Here is an 11224-nt window from a genome sequence, read left to right as displayed (position 1 = left end):
TATATGGCAGCTTGGAAAACTGGATCATGTAGCTCTAAATCTCTCAATGAACTGAGCACTTTGCTGTCTTATCTCTTTCGTCATCCATTCCCATACAAAGATACTCTCCAATTAGGTTTCCATTACTAAAGAAAAATTTGAATGTCTCTCTAATTGCAAGCAGAGTAACCTGGGGGGGTTTTAGGACAATAAAGAAAATGCTGCTGCAGCTATCTGAATGAAAACAACTAGAGATATAGTGACTGGTCCCTAAGCATCATACACTGGCATAGTCAACACGAACAAGTGAGAAAAGAAGCTTTCATCCCTCCAGTAGTTTATAAGTCTGCTAAAGTTTTCAGTGTTCCCAAATGTAAAGCATTTCCTTTTCAACAACAGTTATGGAAATATTTAGCTATGAAATCATGCCTCTTGAAGAACACATATCATCTGCTTCTAACTTCCAACAGGGAGCTGCCCTGTAGATTGAAAGGATTTAGCTTTTGACTCCAATGAGTTTTGCAGCATGGAGAGAAAAATAAAACAGAGGATGTACCTTCCATATAAAATAGTGTCAGGTATATGATTGAATTCACAAACTCAAATAAATTGCTTTTTGCAAGACTGCCTTGAAGTGTGGGAGCTGCTGCCTATAAAATTTTCAACAGCAAGACTAAAGAGCAATTCCTCAATTTCACAAAAGTTTAAAATGCAAAGGATAAGCTGGAGTTTGGTTCAGCTTGGTATGTCTTGTGGGTAGGGTTTGCCAACAAGCTCTGCAGCACAGAGCACGTGCGGTTAATTGTACTGGTTGCAGTTGTCTTCTGTGGCAGTATCTTTGAGATCCTCAAGTTCATCTGGTTAATGAACTTCCATATACTACCACTCAGAGCTTTCGCTTAACCAGAAGTAGCACGGTCTCCCTGGAAGAGACTCCCTTTCCCTGGACCCTGACAAAGAGGTGAAGTGCTATAGAACAACCTCCGAGTCCTGGCCATGCCCTTTCCTGGCTACTGAAAGAATTAACCCTGTCCTGGCCAGAGCCAGTACATTATTCACCCCTTGTTGCATACCCTCTATGTCATGGCCAGATCCTACACCTTCCAACTAGATACATTTCCCAGCTATTGCTGGGAAAACAGGCTCCGAGCTGGTTAGGTCAGAATGAATATTTTATACAGGTTTGGCAATGATTACAACATAACCACATACATATTCATATTATTGCATACAATATTCATAGTAGGTGGAGTCAGGGCGGAGTTTGAGGCGTGGTCTCTATTTTGAGGAACATTATGGTGGGAGATCCTGCCTAACTTCCTCATGGGATCTCAAATCTACTCTTCTTCATCGCGTGACCCCGGAGACTTTTCGTACTTTCCTTTGTTTTCGTGTTCTGATCGTCCAGGTTTGAAGAAACCCTTGGCTCTAGGCCTACTTTACCTATTCAAATGTCTACCTTAGCCTATTTGGCTGTGATTTATTACCTCTGGGCTCTTTGTGCATTGTACTTGTGGCTTATGTCTACAGAATTTGTACAGAACGAAATCTCCTTAGAGCAAGGTAGAGAAAGTGGGTAGGAGAACAGTGGGCCCCTGCAGTAAGATGCTTCGATTAATCCTTCTAAAGCCTTGTCTTCCTTCATTCTAGAGCCTTGTCTTCCTTCAACATATACATATACATATACATATACATATACATATACATATACATATACATATACATATACATATACATATACATATACATATACATATATAATGCAGTATAGAAATATACATACATAAATACAAATATACTTATCATATCAACAGTCAATGGCAATCCCTCCAAGATGCCTGTTGAGTTGATTTAATCCGTGACTGTGGGTTCTATCCATCCTAGAAGTGTTCCAAGGCAGGAGAGCTGGTGTGTTGTCAGCTGGTTGCAACCTGCATCTCAGGAGCTCATGACTGGTGTATCCTTGTTGTCCATGATAGTTATGGCATACATTGGCAGTGTCATTCACAACTGATATTATACAATTCAACATTACAGACTGTTTACACCTAAAAATAAATCCCCTTGAGGTATTACCTTCCAGGTGCACTCAGATCCTTAAGTAAATACAATCCCATGGATGAGTTTGCCTTTGCTTGAGAAAAGACTAATCCAAGTTGTCTTCCGTAACACATTCCTCATATGCATCATGATGAATTTATCCCCTTCTACGGTACATGAAGGTTTTGGTTGGGCAGGGCCATCTCGATTGGTAGAGCCTCTAGTATTATCTAACCAGGTGGCCTTCACTAAATGTAGATGCCAACGTTTGAAGGTCGCACCATCATTGCTTTCAATGTGTTTTTTAACAGTCCATTGTACTGTTCAGTTTTCCCAGCATCTGGTGCGTGGCAGGGAATACAATATAGCCACTCAATACTGTGCTCTCTGGCCAGGTGTCTATAAGGCTATTTTTGAAATGAGTCTGATTGTCCAACTCAATTTTTTCTGGAGTGTCATGTCACCACATGAGTTGTTTTCAAGGCCCAAGATGGTGTTCTGGGCAGTGGTGTGAGGCACAGGGTGTGCCTCCAGCCAGTCAGTGGTTGTTTCCACCACTGTAAGCACGTAGTGCTTGCCTTGGTAGATCTGAAGGAGTTTGATGTAACCAATCTGTCAGGCCTCCCCATATTTGTATTTTGACCACTGTCCACAATACCACCGCAATACCACTTGCCTGCTTGATTGCAGTGTATGATTCACAGTTATGGATAACCTGGGAGATAGTGTCCATGATAGATGCCTTAATCAGGAGCCCATCTGAATGTTGCCTCTCTTTCCTGATAACCTGAGGCATCATGGGCCTACCAAGTGAGAAATAATTCATCTTTATGTTGCCAGTCCAGATCCACCTGAGACACTTTAATCTCAGCAGCTCAATCCACCTCTCCATTGTGATGTTTTTCAGTAGCCCAGCTCTTGGGTACATGCATGTCTACATGATGTACGTTCACAACCAACTTCTCTACTGAGATGGCAATGTCTTGCCAAGGTTTGGCAGCCCAGACAGATTTACCTCTGTGCCAATGCGTCTTTTCTCATCAGTCCAGTCACCCCCATAGAGCACCATTTAACATCCATGAGTCAGTGTAGAGGTAGAGCACTGGCCATTTCTCTTGTTCAAAGGCAGCTGGAGGGCCTTCAGCTCTGCAACATGACTTTATCCACCTTGTCCCTCCCCATGTAGGACTCCATATGACAGCTTTCCATTTTTCATATATGCCTAGAATGTGGCAGGAACCATCAGTGAAGGAAGTGCATTGCTTTTGATTTTCTGATAGCTGATTATATGGTGGGGTCTGCTTAACACATCACCTTCTCCTGCTCTTCTGATAATTGTCCAAAATTTTCACCTTCAGGTCAGCTTGCGATGACTTCCAAGATCCCTGAGTGATCACGATTTCCTACTCAAGCTCACTGTGTGATCGGAGCAATCCACTTACTCTAGGTTGTGTTGGTGGCATGGTGTCTGAAAGGGACCTTCTCTTTGAACATTCAGCCCAGCACTGACAGTCAGGGTGCCAGAAGAAGCTGTACTTTGGCGCCAGTCCCTTCTGAAGCAGCTCAAACCCCTTCACAAACTGCCACTATCTCTTTTTCAGTTGGGGTGTAACAGGCCTGGGATCCCTTGTATCCCCAACTCCAGAACCTCAGGGGTTGTCCTCGAGTCTCCCTGAGTGCTTCCCTCTGGTCCTGTCACTGGTCACTACAAGGAAGAGATCAGTGCCTGCCCCTCTTCTTCCCCTCACAAGGCGGGGGGAACTGTAACTGCAATGAGGCCACCTCTCAGTCTCCTCTTCTCCAGGTTGAACAGAACAAGTGCCCTCAGCCGCTCCTCATACGGCTTCCCCTCAAAGCCCTTCACCATCTCTATTGCTCTCCTTTGGATATTCTCTAAGAGCTTAATATCTTTCTTATATTGCAGTGCCCAAAACTGCACACAATATTCAAAGTGAGGCCGCACTAGTGCAGAGCAGAGCAGGACAATCCCCTCCCTTGATTGACTGACGATGCTTTGCCTGATGTCCCCCAGGACACGGTTGGCCCTCCTGGCTGCCAGGGCACTGCTGACTCAGATTCAACTTGCAGAGATCCTGATCCCTCTCACTGCTCTGAAAATGAGCACCTTGATGGGGACATAGTGCAAGTGCGGAAAAATATACAGGGTTAGGTACCACACCCACATGATCAGAGCAAGCAACAGAGCAATGGTGATCAGTGGCTCCTTAGCTAATAAAACAAATGCTTAGATTAAAATAGTTTCCAACCTGCTTGGGGCAAATCTGTTGTTACCAAAACCCTTTGTGACCCAAAATAAAGCTATGTTAGTTTAGAAATGGTATTCTCCAATTCAGTGCCCCCACCAAGACTCTCCAAAGCCACATGCTGCTCTTTCACCCCTCCTCTTTCCCTCCCCCTTCCCACTGTTTGGCAGGATGGAATTGAGAATTCGAAGCAGAAAAGGTGAACATCACAGGCTGAGATAAGAATGATTTACTGGAAACAGGAATGAGATGAGAAATTATCAGTAGCAGGAACAGTATTAATAACAGAAGTATACAAAAGAGAGAATGCTCAAAACAGACCCTGAGACAATGAACAACAGTGGACAATTCCGCCTCCCTTCCCCTGTTTCTGGTTTTTAGACCAGAAGCCATGCCCTTCATCTCTAAAGCCATCAAGTCCCTTTCCCCTATCCCCAGCAATTGCATGAGCTGGTACAGAACAACATCTGGGGCCTGGCCTTGCCCCCTCAGCCCCCCACCAGGCTACTGTAAAAAAATTTATCCTCTCCTGGCCAAAATTAGGCCATAAACTTCAAGTCACCTCCTGTATTTTAGTATATCTTTAAATGGTATATTTTCAATGGTATAAATGGTATATTTTCCTCTGTTTCCTCTGTTTACTTTCTGAAGTAAACTTAGGGTTTTATATGCCTTATCATGATGGTGTAATATGTAAATGCTCACCAGGGACCCTGAGATGTACACAATGTGTTTTCAGCCACTCTTATGGAAACTGATGGAATTGAGCACTAGCTCTTGTACCTTATTAGGTACTGAATTATTGCAATGAAGCTGTACAAAAATGGAGCAAAATTATACATATCAATCAAGTTTTGATAATTCGTAGGGAAAAAAGAGTTAGCCAAGCAAAAGATTTAGTAAGAGAAAGACACTATTTTGTGGTTTTCGTAGTCATTTTCTGTGTCGTGCTAAGTTGTTTTCAGTGTTGAATAGAATAAAGCTAATCTTGAATAGAATAAAGAATAAGCAGTAATGTAAGTACTGTTTGGACAAGGAATAATGATATCCTGGTGACTTTTAGAGTGATTTGTAATGTGCGTCAGAATCACAGCTATTGTGACTTCCAAATATTGATGTTCAGCAACTTAAAAGAGTTTAAGGCAAAAGTACCAAATTCAGAGCTGACCTAAGAAGTCATATGACTCAAAATATTGGACTGGAGTTCCTCACTTTAAAAAAAAAAAACAAACCTAAAACTCTGTGAAAATAAAATTGTGACAAAAGTAAAGCCTGAATGCAAAATGTCACAATTATTTCAGTTTTGCTTATGGATATTTTAGTGTATGAATAAATGTGATAACTGAAGGTACATCTATTTCTGTAGTAACTACATTGCAACTTATTGGTGATTCATTATGTGTTCATTTTATTTCATGTTCTATTTTTATCAAAATATCTCTCTAATGATTCCTTCAGAGGTCCGTGTAAAGACCTCTGGTTTGTCACATTACCAACCTGGTACAATCCTGAGTCTTGGTCACCTACTCAGTTTCCCACACTGCAAGTGTTCAAGCACATTTATGAATCATCTGCTTCCTGACAAAAAAGAAAAACTGCAGTGGTTCACCAACATACATGCAACTTGGTGTGGTAAAATGGTGGCATGCTATCACTGGTGTTATTCTCATATATAATACTTTCTAAATGCACCACTCCCTGTCCTCCTGGAATGTGTAGTCAAAACTCAGGACTAATGGGCAAGAAACTTTCTTTAATTATTAGTTTATTTAATAAAAATTAATTAATTCCTTACAAAGGAGGACAAGTATTTTATCCAAATCATTGTTCACCCCCCCCAAAGGTGACTTGAGATATAATTAGATACACAGGTAGAATGAATGTCACATGAACAAATACATTTTCTTCTGAAAAAAAAAAAAAAGAGGGAATGGGAATGATTGAAAAGGCTTCACATTTTCCTAAGCTTACTTATCAGTCATAATTACTCATTTCCTCTGTTGATTTTTTGTTAGAAAATTCCCTATGGCCTCTCTTTGATAGAATCAAGGTCTACTCAGTTGCCTCAGGACTTTTCCTAGTTGTCGTCCATCCAAACAGAGAAGAGAAACAGTGTATTGCAATTTAGGCAATCAATCAGAGTATCATTTTGCAGGATGACATGTTTTATGCAGGACAAAAGGCTCCTGATTATTAATGCTTTTGCCTTCCAACTACAGAAGTATATTTCAGGAGAAGACAAAATGTTATTAATGAGGAATGAGTTATGACAGACTGAAAATAACAGGTGATTATCCCAATTCAGACATCAGATGTATGAAAGAAAGGGATCACAACATCATATTTAAATTCAAAACAATACCCCCTTTCATGCACTCTAGGATGTCCAGAAGAAACTGCAGCTGTATCCTTAGAGAGAAAATGTTGACAAATTGATGTTATGACTTAAGGTACTCCTGAAATCTGAGGAGGAAAAACTTGAGCACTACACTCTTTTGCCATTAGGTTAGGGATTTATGATTTTCTTACTACGGTGAGTTCATACCTGTGTCTAAGGCACGATATCAAACAGCTACTTGAGTGCATCTAAATAACTATCTGCTTAGAATATCAACGGATATAGCTGAAAATACAATTCCTATGCCACTGTTCATAGAATCTAAGCCAAAGAAATATTTGTGGAGGGTCTAAGAGCAAAGAAGAGGAACACAGCTAACATGTCAACATTGCGTTGCCACGTTAGCAGATTTCCTCCACTACACACACTTCTGCCATCCACAGGAACTTCTAAGGATTTAGCCCAAGGTTACCCACATTTCTTCTAGAGGAGGTGGATCTCATGAGAGCAATTTCCTGCTGGTCTGAAGGGCAGGGGACAGAGAGAATCTCTGAAGTATGTAATTTCTTCAAGAGCCATATAAGGGATTCAGCTGCAGAACTTCTTATTAAAAGCCTGGAATGCAGGTGTAATAGCTGGTGGATTAGTGAACCTCTGAGCATCTGGTAATATAATGCTGGGATTAGGCTTTTATAGATTATTGGGAGCACAACAGCATGATGGAGGTGCTCTGCATTTCCTCCCTCTTCATAAAACCACAGTGTTTATCTAAAAGAGGCAAATTACCCTGTGGGCTGAATTGCAAGTTTACTCCTACTTAACTGAATAAGGCCTTTCTATGTTCCTATTGGGATGGTTTGCACCAGCTGTAACTTCCACAGGAACTTCAAGGCTAGCTCCATGTGGAGAATATTACTATCAGGAAGTAGATGCTCAAAGCCTGGAGCATCAACCTGGAACACTGATTTTGTTTTGCTTCTTCCTGTAGAATTGCAGATTGGAGTCTTTTACCTCATGAGTTGACCTCTCAGTGCAGCTGGTCTGGAAGATATCCTTCTTCCAGCATGCAAAGCTGAAAGCTGCTGAAGCTGACTAGTCTTCATTGTTCATGTAAGGTCTGACTGATGCATGCACAGCTGGCAGGGAAGCTCTTGCCTTCCAGCTGGCACCGTTATGGGGTTTGGCAGAGAGTGGTAGTTTAACTCTGTCATTTCAAGTGGCACTTGGTGGTTACTCCCTGGGGACCAGTGGCCGTAGGGCCTCCCTGTAGGGGCAGGACAGACCAGCAGCCAGCGCTGTCCCACTACCACAGCTAGGGAGCAGAAGGGCAGTCCCAGCTTAAGGCACAGCTGAAAATCAGCACCCAGAAGACAGGGGTGGGCCACTCCCTGCAGGGCATCTGGAAGCCTCTTCCAATGGCACTAGGGGGACAGAGCTGCCCTCTGAGCTGGTCCCAAGCCCCAGCGGCCAAAACTCCTGGAGAGGCATGATGACTCCAGACCCTGACATAAAGTACAAGAGCTATAAACCCCATGGGTCCAGTCTTTGTACTGAACACCAGAAACAGTGGCATCCCAATCCTCAGTTCAGCCATCCTCTAAAAATCCCTTTATGTTTCAAAAATTATTCTGTGTGTTCATATGCAGATTTTAAGTATTATGACATTACAAATCAGACTCTAGACTTCTTGAGAAGTGTTTTTCAGTTTTTGGTAATACTTGGAACATGCTTTATGCTGGGCTAAGATAAAAAATCAATAATGAAGCCATTTTTTTTTCTAAATGTTTAGGATCTTTGTAATTTTGAATATTCCAAGAAAAAAAAAAAGTACTTTTGAATCCCCAACCTTTAATCTTTTCTCGGAAATTAAATAAGCAGAAGAGGGAACAAAAGATAGTTTCCTAAGGCTTTAGGCTTTCAGAAGTAAATTTCCCTTACCATGTCCTTCCCATCACAAAGACATTGAAAAGGAAATTGCTGCCTTTGGCTTCAGTGCAGTTAAGACAACATTAAATTAGTGAAGACATGAGAGGATCAAGCCACTGTGCTCCCAGCCACATGCAATAGCTCACAAAGCCCAGCAGGAAGAAAGTAGAAAAGCTGAAGTGCTGCCTAAAGAGCACACAATACAGACCTTGAGTACAGATTATCATCTTGAGTGTCCTTGAGTGTAAAAAAAAAAAAAAACAGACAGGATTCCAAATACTGTGGTATATGGCAACAGGACTCTTATCTTTAGTAGAAACTTCAGTAGTTTGCAGTCCATGAGAGTACATACTTATCCAAGGTTCATAGTTTATTGTAATATTTCTGCACCTGGGTTGGGGCAGTCACAAGCACAGATACAAGCTGGCAGGGTAATGGATAGATACTAGCCCTAGGGAGAAGGACTTGGGGTGTTTGTGGACAAAAGGCTCAATATGGCTCAGAAATGTGCACTTGCAGCACGGAATGCCAACCACATCCTGGGCTGCATCAAAAGAGATGCGAGCAGCAGGCTGAGGGAAGTGATTCTACCCTTCTACACTGCTCTTGTGAGACTCCTCCTGGAGTGGTGAGAAAGACATGCACCTATTGGAAAGCGTCCAGACAAGAGCCACTAAGCTGATCACAACGCTGGAACATCTATCCTATGAAGACAGGCTGTTCAGCCTAGGGAGGAGAAGGTTCTGAGGAAACCTTATAGGAAGGAGCCTTCCAGTACCTAAATTGGACTTAGAGTGACCATGAAATAATAGAATTTTCAATACTTAGGGATTCAAGGAGAGCCAACAATAAAACCTCTATGCTGGACTTCTGGAGGGCAGATTTTGACCTATTCAGAAGTCTAGTCCAGAGCATACCCTGGGAAACAACCCTTGAAAACAAGGGGATTCAGGAGGGATGGATGTGCTTCAAGCAGGAAGTTTTGAGAGCACAGGAAGAGGCTGTACCGGTGTGCCGAAAGGCAAGCCGGCGGGGAAGACAACCAGCTTGGTTAAACAGGGAGATTCTGAAGGAAATCAGGGATAAAAAGAGAGTTTACCAACTGTGGAAGAAAGGGCTGGCTACTTACGAAGAATTCAGGAAGACAGCTAGATCATGCAGAAAGAAAATCAGGGATGCAAAAGTGCAATTTGAAGTTAAATTGACCACTTCTGTTAGGGATAACAAAAAGTCCTTCTATAAATACATTAATAACAGAAGGAGGGGCAAAGAAAACCTCCATTCTTTGATGGACTTGGAGGGAAACATAGTTAATAGAGATGAGGAGAAGGCTGAGGTATTTAACACCTACTGTGCCTCAGTTTTTACCAGTAAGACAGGTGGCCCTCAGGGCAACTGGCCTCTGGAGCTGGTAGACAGAGATAGGAAACCAAATAGCCCCCTTGTATTCCAGGAGGAAATAGTGACTTACTGAGTCATCTGGATCCTCACAAGTCTATGGGACCAGACGGGATCCATCCTAGGGTAATGAGGGAGCTGGCAGAAGAGCTTTGCCAAGCTGCTCTCCATCATCTTCCAACAGTCCTGGCTCACGGGGGAGGTCCCAGATGATTGGAAGTTGGCAAATATCACCCCAATCCATAAAAAAGGATGCAAGGCTGACCCTAGTAACTACAGGCCTGTCAGCCTGACCTCAGTGCCTGGCAGAGTTATGGAGCAGATCATCCTGAATGCAATCACACAACACCTACAGGATGGACAAGAGATCAGACCCAGCCAACATGGGTTTAGGAGGATCCTGCTTGACCAACCTGATCTCCTTTTATGATAAGGTGACCCACTGGTGGATGAGGGAAAGGCTGTGGATGTGTCTATCTGGACTTCAGCAAAGCCTTGGACACCATCTCCCGTAATATACTCCTGGAAAAGCTGCAGCCCATGGCTTGGACAGGGGCACTCTGTGCTGGGTTAAGAACTGGCTGTAGGGCCGGGCCCAGAGAGTGCTGGTGAACGGGGCTGCATCCAGCTGGCGGCCGGTCACCAGTGGTGTTCCCCAGGGATCAGTGCTGGGACCAGTCCTGTTTAACATCTTTATCGATGATTTAGATGAGGGGATTGAGTCCATCATTAGCAAATTTGCAGATGACACCAAGCTGGGAGGGAGTGTCGACCTGCTGGAAGGCAGGAGGGCTCTGCAGAGGGACCTGGACAGACTGAAGATTTGGGCTGATTCCAAGGGGATGAAGTTCAACAAGGCCAAGTGCCGGGTCCTGCCCTTTGGTCACAACAACCCCTGCAGCATTACAGGCTGGGCACAGAGTGGCTGGAGAGCAGCCAGGCAGTAAGGGATCTGGGAGTTTGGATTGACAGGAGGCTGAACATGAGCCAGCAGTGTGCCCAGGTGGCCAAGAAGGCCAATGGCATCCTGGCCTGGATCAGGAACAGTGTGGCCAGCAGGAGCAGGGAAGGGATCCTTCCCCTGTACTCAGCACTGGTGAGGCCACACCTTGAGTATTGTGTTCAGCTCTGGGCCCCTCAGTTCAGGAAGGATATTGAGGTGCTGGAGCGGGTCCAGAGAAGAGCAACCAGGCTGGTGAAGGGACTTGAGCACAAGTCCTATGAGGAGAGGCTGAGGGAGCTGGGGTTGTTTAGTCTGGAGAAGAGAAGGCTTAGAGGT

At 43.5% G+C, this 11224-nt stretch overlaps 1 long non-coding RNA gene across 1 annotated transcript in view; it reads left to right on the top strand.

Annotated features, from left to right (window-relative positions):
• Positions 1–760: 760 nt before the first annotated feature.
• LOC114055699 overlaps positions 761–11224 on the top strand; it is a 17286-nt gene continuing 6822 nt past the window's right edge. Inside the window, exons 1-2 of the long non-coding RNA XR_003570802.1 lie at positions 761–771; positions 7083–7088. This is a non-coding gene — a long non-coding RNA (uncharacterized LOC114055699). The remainder of the gene's footprint in view (positions 772–7082; positions 7089–11224) is intronic.

Source organism: Empidonax traillii, unplaced genomic scaffold (assembly GCF_003031625.1).
Source record: "Empidonax traillii isolate 1590-97213 ecotype Southwest subspecies unplaced genomic scaffold, ASM303162v1 scaffold6:size4315531, whole genome shotgun sequence".
Taxonomy (NCBI): domain Eukaryota; kingdom Metazoa; phylum Chordata; class Aves; order Passeriformes; family Tyrannidae; genus Empidonax; species Empidonax traillii.
The sequence above is the reverse complement of the archived record's forward strand: the minus strand, read 5'-3'. Positions and strand labels throughout refer to the sequence as shown.